The sequence below is a fragment of the Microcebus murinus genome, chromosome 13 (genome assembly GCF_040939455.1).
Source record: "Microcebus murinus isolate Inina chromosome 13, M.murinus_Inina_mat1.0, whole genome shotgun sequence".
NCBI classification, from domain to species: Eukaryota; Metazoa; Chordata; class Mammalia; order Primates; family Cheirogaleidae; genus Microcebus; species Microcebus murinus.
In genome coordinates, this window is record NC_134116.1 from 33,804,298 (window position 1) to 33,813,265 (window position 8,968).

Here is an 8,968-nt window from a genome sequence, read left to right on the forward strand (position 1 = left end):
ACGCTAGTTTTGAAACCGAGAATCTGTTCTAATGTGACTGACTTATTAGGAAAGCTCTCAGCACAAAGCTAAATTCTCATTTGCTTATGCCAAATTTCATGTGCCAATCTCATCACTAGGCCAATACAGAAAACAGCACCCACCTGAACCAGGCAGGAATCCACGCATGCGCACCTCGCGAGAACAGTGAGCCCCTACATCCCTCCATCCGCAGCTGCAACTTGCTGTCGGATTTCAGAGAACCTTCCTTCCCTTGACTCAAGAACTGCAACCTTACAGACCGACCACATGGCCGCGCGCCTTCCCCATTCCCTTTCCCTTCTTTCCTCTTAGTTCATTTTGTCTTTTCCTTCTGTGTTCTCTGTCTTTTTTCTCTCTTTTCCTCGTTCTTTTTCTATCTCCTCTTGCACACTGGGCAGCTGGCGTGGGAACGGGACAGGCATGCTTCTGTCTGAGTGCATTTGTCTCGATCGTCCACTCTGCAAACGAGCGAGGTATCTTCCAAGGTAAAGTGTTTTATTTATTGCAGTATTGATATATTTAATATATCTTCACCTTTTAGCATGGATAAAACTGTTCTACTGTCTTCAGTATGCCCATATTCCTTTACATATCAATGACAAAATTTTTGAACGTTAATAATAACCCCAGCCCTGTGGTTTCTATTGCATGATTTTGCATAGCACAATGTTTCTTAAGACACATATGTTGGATATAGCAGAACTGACAGTATCTATCTATATTCATAATTTATTGAGCTTTTATCAGATTCCTCAAAAAAATCTGTTATTTATTCCAAAAAGTTTAAGACCAATAGGTCTAGGGAAGCTCTGTGCAATAGAAATATAATGTGAGCCACATGTGTAACATAAAATGTTTGAGTAGTGAAAAAGTCAAAAGAAACAGGTGAAATTAACTTTAATAATGTTTCATTTAATCCAAATAATATTTCAACATATAATCAACATTTTTAAAAATGAGGTATTTTACCTTTTTTTGTACCAAGTCTTTGAAACATGGTACATATTTCAGCACATTTCAAGTGCTCATAGCTTCATGTGCATAGAGGCTACTGTTTTAAATAGTGCGGTCTGGAGGATCTCTACCCTTTTGGCCCAGAGCATGGAGGGCAGGGAAAAGGTGAGTAATTCACTTTCTTTTTCTCAAATAATATAAATAAAACTAAAAGGTAGCTATGGTAAAAGAGGGCCTGAAATAAGTCCACCAGATCTCATATGCTTCCTAACCTTATTTAGATTAATGCTTTGCCTGGTGCCAGATTTGATGTGGTCCAAGGGTAGGGGAAACATGCATTCATCAAAACATATAATGTAATCCATGTGGAACTCCTAGGGAATATGGAGGAAGTTTTCGCTTTCCAAACTGTTCTTCCTAGACTATGAGGCTTAAGCACAGATAAGCAATTTTTGACTAATAGTTCTTCTAACAATAAGAGGTATAGTTTTAAAAACAGCTATCATGAACAAAATAAGAAAGAAATTAATTTTAAGTTGTTTCATATAAGACCAATAAATTCGTAAAGAGTTTGTATATAAAGAAATCAGTCTTAAAAAAAGAAATCAATTCATAAATAACCTATCTTGGAAAATGTAGACCTTCAATGAAAATTTCCCTACATTCAGTTGTTTCCAAGTATCAATTTGATCTTCATCAGCTTCATCAGCAAAAAACACTCACAGTTTTCTAAAATTTTTCAAGGGAAATCTTTCTTCAAGGGAAAATGCTATACAAAGGCCAAATATGTAAAATCAAAGATCCCTTCCATCCACCACCCTCATGTAGTAGTATCTCAATGAGTTTAGTACAGTTCTATGGAGCATCATTGTAAAAAACAGCCGCTAACAGCTCTGTCATTTAGAATGATCTGGGTAGAAAATTAAGTTAAACACTTGGGGAAATGCAAAAGATCTTTTTTTAAAAAATGAAAAAAACAGTCCTGCATTTAAGAAACTTAAAATATATTATCTGAAGAGACAGAACTGAAAACAAATAAATAAAAAAAATTAGAGAACAATTATGTGGCACTGGTAGTAAATGTAAAAGTTGTTTGAAGAAGGAGTGTTCTGGTTTCTTTAATCTTTAACCTCTAATGCAGAATGACTTTATGAGCAGGCTAAGTAAGCATTAGGGCATCCACCATGGTTTGAGAAGTAAGGGTCATGACCTCCCATCCAATAACATCTCTTAAAATTCCCTCTTTGGTTCAGTTGTCCAAGTGGCTTTTAGGTCCTAACTAACCATGTGCTAGTGCGTGCAAAACCCTCTCCAGACTCAGGATGAAGGAATGTAGCAGTACATTGGGATCAGTATCAAATCAGCCTTAGCTGTGACTGTTCATATCCCATCTTCCTGAGCAGGGATCCTACCATGAATCCTCCTGACCTAAGAGCCCAGCCTTAGGTTTTTGCATTCATTCATTGCCTGCTTACTCCAGGTCCTCTAGCTCTGGAATCCAAGAATGTTGTTCCCCCTCAGTACATCCCCTCCACACCCTCCCCTCTCCAGTCTTTTGCTGGGGCTCAGAAAGCAATAACCCAAAGTAAATATCTGATTGCTAATGCTGTACAGAGGCCTGATTTTCGTGGAAGCCCATCTGTAACACCACTGCCTGAAATGAGACTCAACTGTTAACTGTTTAACTGGGCTGGCCTATTACTGGGACCGACTGATTCAAGGACCTGTGAGACAATCCACCAAGCAATTTGGGGGCTGTGACACTTCTAGAGGAAATTTCAAACTGGGAATGTTGGGGCTCAAACAACAATACCCCAAAGCGAAGGCATAAGAAGCAGTCTGGAAAGAAAAAAGTTTCTCTCTGACTTTCTCCTGCCCTCCTATCTCACCCCCTTCATTCTCCCCTAGAGCAAACCATAGAAACCAAAACCCTTTTTTCCCAAAGCCAGACATAAAGCCTAAAAATATTACTCTAACCTTCCCCCTGCTTCTCTACGTAACAGCTCATTGTAAATAAATTAAGACCCTCATTCCAAAGGGGTCTTGCCCCATACCCAGGAGGAAGGAATGTTATATGCAGAAGCCAAGAAAAATCTGCGCAGCCCTTGCTGAGTTTCCTTACTCAGTCTAGTAGCATTGGATTATGCCATTTTAGTCCAATCTTATTTCTACATGGCTGTCCATATTTCATTGAACCTAAGCATAAAAATTGAGTTGCCCTGTATCTATGGGTGTCAGCCATGATCCGTATGATGGAGAGGAAAGGAATCACCCCGTTTCTACCCCCATACTTTCCAGAGCCTCAAAATCCCACACCTACACTTCAGTAGCTATGGCTGGATCTCTTCTATTAGAAACTGGCTCTCCCTGATGTTAACTATTGCTTGCCTAAACCCACAACTTGGTGTTTTCCAGGGTGTTAAAATGATCTTATGATAGCATGTTGTGCAGCAGTGATGAGTAAGGTTGATTTAGGAGATCTGGTCTTCTACCCTGTAATTTTCTTTCCGCTTTACCGTTCTGCAAGCACTGCTCACAAAAATGACTTTTTAAGAAGACAGCGGCTCTCAGTCAAGGAAATACAATTCCTGTTCTTCCCTGTTGAACATTACCTCCCCTCACTGCTTATTGCATTGCTTGGGATTCTCCTCATTCTGCACGCTGATCCCACAAGCCTGTCCATTTTCTAGAAGTAACCTTCCTCTGGTCTATTTTATCTGACTACAAACCCTCTCCCTACAACCTGCCATTAAAAATGCTTCCTTTAGACACTTGTAGAGTCTCCAGAACTCCCTACTGAATACATAATATATCCCTCGGAAATAGTTTCATATATTCTATCATCTCATGTCTTAACTGATATCTACTTAAAGGCAAAAGCTAGTGTAGAAGGAGTTGAAAGTATATAGAGAGAATCTTCACATTAAGCTCCTTTAAGACACAGAATTATTTACTATAATACACAATATAATAAATATTTAGGAGTGATTTAATATAAGATGAACGCTCACTCTGTATGGATATATATTCATATAATATAAATGAATGCTCACTCTGTATGGATAAACATGCTCTGATCCATGAAGGTCAGGATTCCCAGAGAGCAAGCTGATAAATTCAATGAATTCTAAGAATCTTTAATTATAGTTTGGACATCAAGATAAATTAAACTAAGCAATTTTCAAATCTTTGATATACGATGATGTAGACTTAAATAATGATGTAAGAAAGTGTTTGATAAAAAAAAAATTGTCCAGTGATAATGTCTCTCTCACTATCAATTTTGCTCTCTAACATGAACTTGATATTCAAATATCCTACTTAATTATTATTAGATCAAGTCACTGAAAGTTAGTTACATAAAATTAACTCCTACCCACAATTCTCAGTAAAATAAGAATTGTTGACTCTTATATCCTACTTTATGACACAAGAAAGGAAAAGTTAATTTAAAAAGGATTTAATTATCTATTCCAACTTCAACATCACTATTAAATGTTAGGAAATAATCCATTTTCAGAAACTACATTGACTCTTACTGCCAATCAAGGATAAAACTTGTATATAGCAGTGATGTATAAAGACCAAAGCAACATCCTAATTTTGTTTGCTGTCTTTTCATCCTCCCAAATCATCCAGCTAACTGCTGCAGAAAAACCAGCAGAGGGAGCACCAGCCATTGTGGGGTTTTTTTGGTTGTGTTTTTTATGTGTGCTCTTAAAAACAAAAGGGATTGTCTTCTTTTGTGGATTTTTCAGATACTTTATTGAGATTGGCAAAACTGTTGTAAAATGCAAATGTCATTTGTCACTGCTAAGTATTCTCTTTAACTGTTCTTAATAAATCAGTATTGAAACATTCTCTTCATTAATGTTTGCATTAAGAAAGGAATGCATGTTTGTTGTAAAAAGTGAAACAAATTTTAAAAAGCTTTAGAAGTTAATATTCTCCTATCTCTCTTTCAGATATGTATTATAAACAGGCATCTTTTCATACCTTTCTTGTAAAAACAAAGTATGCATACATATATGTGTACTCCTACTTGGAGAGACATATATAAATGTATATATATCCTTATATAGGAGTTGTTTATTTGCTTGCTTGTTTTAAAATGATATCATATTAAAGAAGCCTATCTGTAGGTAACAAAATAGCATGAAATATCCATGAATATACAGTGAATTCAATAAGAAATGTGAAATAAATACAATGTCAGGCCATATAATACCATGTTTGAACAGGGGGTCAAATCATATAACACTGCAATGATATCACTGCCTTCCAAATGAAAAACTAAACACATGTAAATGAATGTGTTGATTTGGAAAAACAAACAAATCAGATACAAAATCCCCTTTCATAAACTGTGATGAGGAAAACTAGGTGAATTAATTTCTGGTTTACGATTTATGTTACCAATCTCTTCACAAAACAAAATCAAAGCAAAACAACAGCAACAAAGACTCAACCACTCAAGGTTGAGTGGTTTCACTTTTTCAAAAGTGAAATATATTAAAATGCATTCTTTAAAACTCACAATATTTTACAAATTGGAATTGATGTAAGAGATCAAATCCCTTTCATCATTTTGCATAATTGAACTAAATAAGCAAAAAAAAAAAAAAAATGTAGCCATAGATATCACCAGAAGAGACACATCCTCCCATTCCATAAGGAGAATCATGAATTTACTATAGGTTCTCACCCCTATCCAACCTCATCTCTTTGCAAAATTAATGTTCCCAGGACTGAAAGACCCAGGAGAGCCCAGAGACCCATCTAGCCAGCTAGTAGCTATCTCTGTGGGTTTCTGTTTGTGAACTCAGTAAATTTGCAGAGACCCCATGTTCTGCCCTGTGCCTCCCCACCCAGTGCCATCTCTCAGCATGCCCTCCTCCTTTGCCTCTATGTCTCTGCATATGCACTTTGGACACAACCTCCTAGAGGTGTTCTTCATATTTGCCAAATACTATGCACCTCCATCTCACAGCATGGTGCTGTGGTTTCTTTCCTACATAGAAAGGAATGAATCAATGCAGGAAGAGAGAGGACACAAAGGGAAATGATGAGGAAAAAAAAACTAATTTGCAAGGGTAGAAGGGACAAGCCCTACTTACAGGATTATGAAGAATTATTTCTGAAAGTTAGGCGTAATTAGTCAGCTATGGTTTCCTTCCCATCTCCCAAGAGCAAAAAAAAAGTAATTTTTTTGTTTCTTTTTTCTTTTTTTTTTTTTTTAAATATTTTTCTAAGGGCTTTAAAGATTTAAAAAAATCTTACAATAACCACGCCTTTATGATAAAACAAGAGAGTACAGCATAGGGATCCTCATTCCACAGATGGGGAAAACTGAGGAATGGAGAAGTCAAAAGCCTGGCTCAATGTCACAGGAAAGGCAGTTGCAGAGTTAGGATAAGACTCAGGGTTCTTGACTCCAGCCCTTTACTTTATCCACAAAGTCAACACAAGCAGTCTAGATTTGTTATCTCGCCCCCTTCTGTCTCAAAGGCTGAGTGACAAAGAGCGCTTAGTGTGATACTGAGTGTAAATGACAGCACAGGAAGTCCATTCTCAGGGCAAGCTGTGAGAGTGGCAGCTGAACAGGAGGCCAGAAAGCAAGTCTGTGCAGAACACTTCCAGTCTACACTTGCTATCTCATCCCGACTGTGGCCCAGAGTCCACCGCGGGCGAGGGTAGGAGTTGCAGGGGCTGCAGGAGGGGCCATTTAACTCATCAATTCCTCAGTATCTCTTACCAAAACACAAGACTGGAACATAATGAGAAAGAAATGAATCATCTATAGAACTGGGGATTTTATACCTTTTAAAGATAACATTTTACAATTCATATAGGAATTATGAGTTGTATTATATAATCTTTTATGAACTGTGTATATAATTACTGTGCAACTTTTCAAGGAACGCTCTTTTCTGACGTGGTACTAACCTGCTAATTCAACTCTTTAAAACATGTTAATACAGTTCTCAAGGAATTCCATCCAGTCACGTATCACATGTTTGAAGCTTAAAATGCTGAAAGTGAAGAAATGTTGCATCAAAACAGGTTCAGTATGAATATCCACCATATATGGAAGAAACATTTATATGGAAACCACACCCATGGCTGAATTCACAGTTGTATCAGCCAAGACACTGTATGTGTATAAAGTGTGTTAGTCTAACTATATACCACAAAAAATGGATTATTTTGTGCTCTTATAGCTTTGTTATTTACTGCAGGTACAAAAGAAAATGAAGTCTATGACGACCTAATTCTACTGTAAATTGAATTTTGTTATCTTCCTGTAAACATACTTTTCATTACCAGTGTATTATCACAAATGGATAATCTCTTTAACAAAATGGAGAAAAATAAATCTGTCATATACATAGAACAATATCCCAAATATAACTTATAATTTCTGATATGCTGTTAAATTAGGACCCACAATTTTTTTAATTCATTAAATAGTGATCAAAATATCCTGTGAAAAAGAGATGTTTTACCCAACCTTATATCTAATTTTAAGATTGGCAATTTAATTATAGTTAAATTGATCAAAATAGACATAGTATGGTAAAATCTGACAGATCCTGAAATACATTTCTTTCTTAATACTAGATGTACACAAATTGTGAAAAGCTAATCTCTCAGATGTACACTCTGATTGATCAGAAAATATTTTCATTCAAGATGATTTCTGTGGAAAATGTTAGGTATCTGTTAAAATGAAGATAAAAAGTCATCATTACAGAAGTAAATTGTTTTATGTTATTTATTTATGTTCGTATTTTAATTATTGGTAAAGTCAATCAGAAGTTGACAGGTCCTTCCAGAGTCTGCAGGGCAAACATATTTAAGGAGGGAAAAAGACACACAAAGAAAGGCACAAAGACAGGCACAAACAGAGACCCAAAGAGACAGAAAAGTTGTAAAATGTCCTTTCTTAAAATGCCAGACGACTTCAGTTACAGCATATGCACTACTAGTTCAGGGTTCCTGAATCAATAGACTGAAGAAAAACTGCCTTGTCATCAGGACTCCGAAATATATGGATCTCAGGAGAAACAAGTCTGCGGAGCTGTAGTTCTAAATCCAAACTCTCTCTCTCTCTCTCTCTCTCTCTCTCTGAGGAAGAAAACAAATTCTACCTGTAAAATAAGTCGAGCCTCTTGACCAATACATTAGAAATAACATAGCAAATACTCTCTAAGTACAGGATACTAACCTCATTTTCCTTTCAAAAATAGGAGGGGAACAGATAGAGGGCACTAATTGCATCAAACAGAATGCAAAAAAGAAAAGCTTGAATAAAAAAGACTGATGAAAGCATAACATTAAAAAGAGAAGTGTTTAACTGTTAAATCATCCAAATTGCTTTGCCAAATTTTGACATGCTTGGTTTCCTGTAGTAAAAATCTCCTGGTTTTCTTCTTCTTCTTCCTTTTTTTTTTTTTTTTTTTTTTGGCTTTGAAAAAAAAAGTGAGGAAAAATAACCAGCTGTTCCTTGTATAGTTCAGGAAACAAGTTTGATTTATTACTTAAAGGTTATTTTTGAATGAGCTGCTTGTGGCAGCCAGAGTGCAGAAGTCACTGAGGCCTGTCCACTTGAAGGGCTCAAACTGTTTCCTGAACAGCCCTTCTTCACTCCTCACCTCCGAGGGCTATTATTGACAACGTGTGACTGGGGCCTTCCAGGATTTTAAAACAGCAGGGGTCTCGGCCAAACAATCGGGCTGTCAATTACCTTTTCCCCTGTTGTGAAAGAGGGGCCCAAGACAATGCAACTTCTCAGCAGGGAGTTGTGCAGCTCCGAGCATGTAACCCACTCTCGCACCGTTTGGCATTCAGAACCAAGTCAATGGTTGGTGCCTTCACTTTTGTCTCTGTGTGTCAGTTGAAACCAGAATTGCTGCAAGGTGTAGTAGATGTCTCCATGCACGGATTTTTTTATTTTTTTTTCCTAGAGCAAAACTGACTCTGTACATTGTTA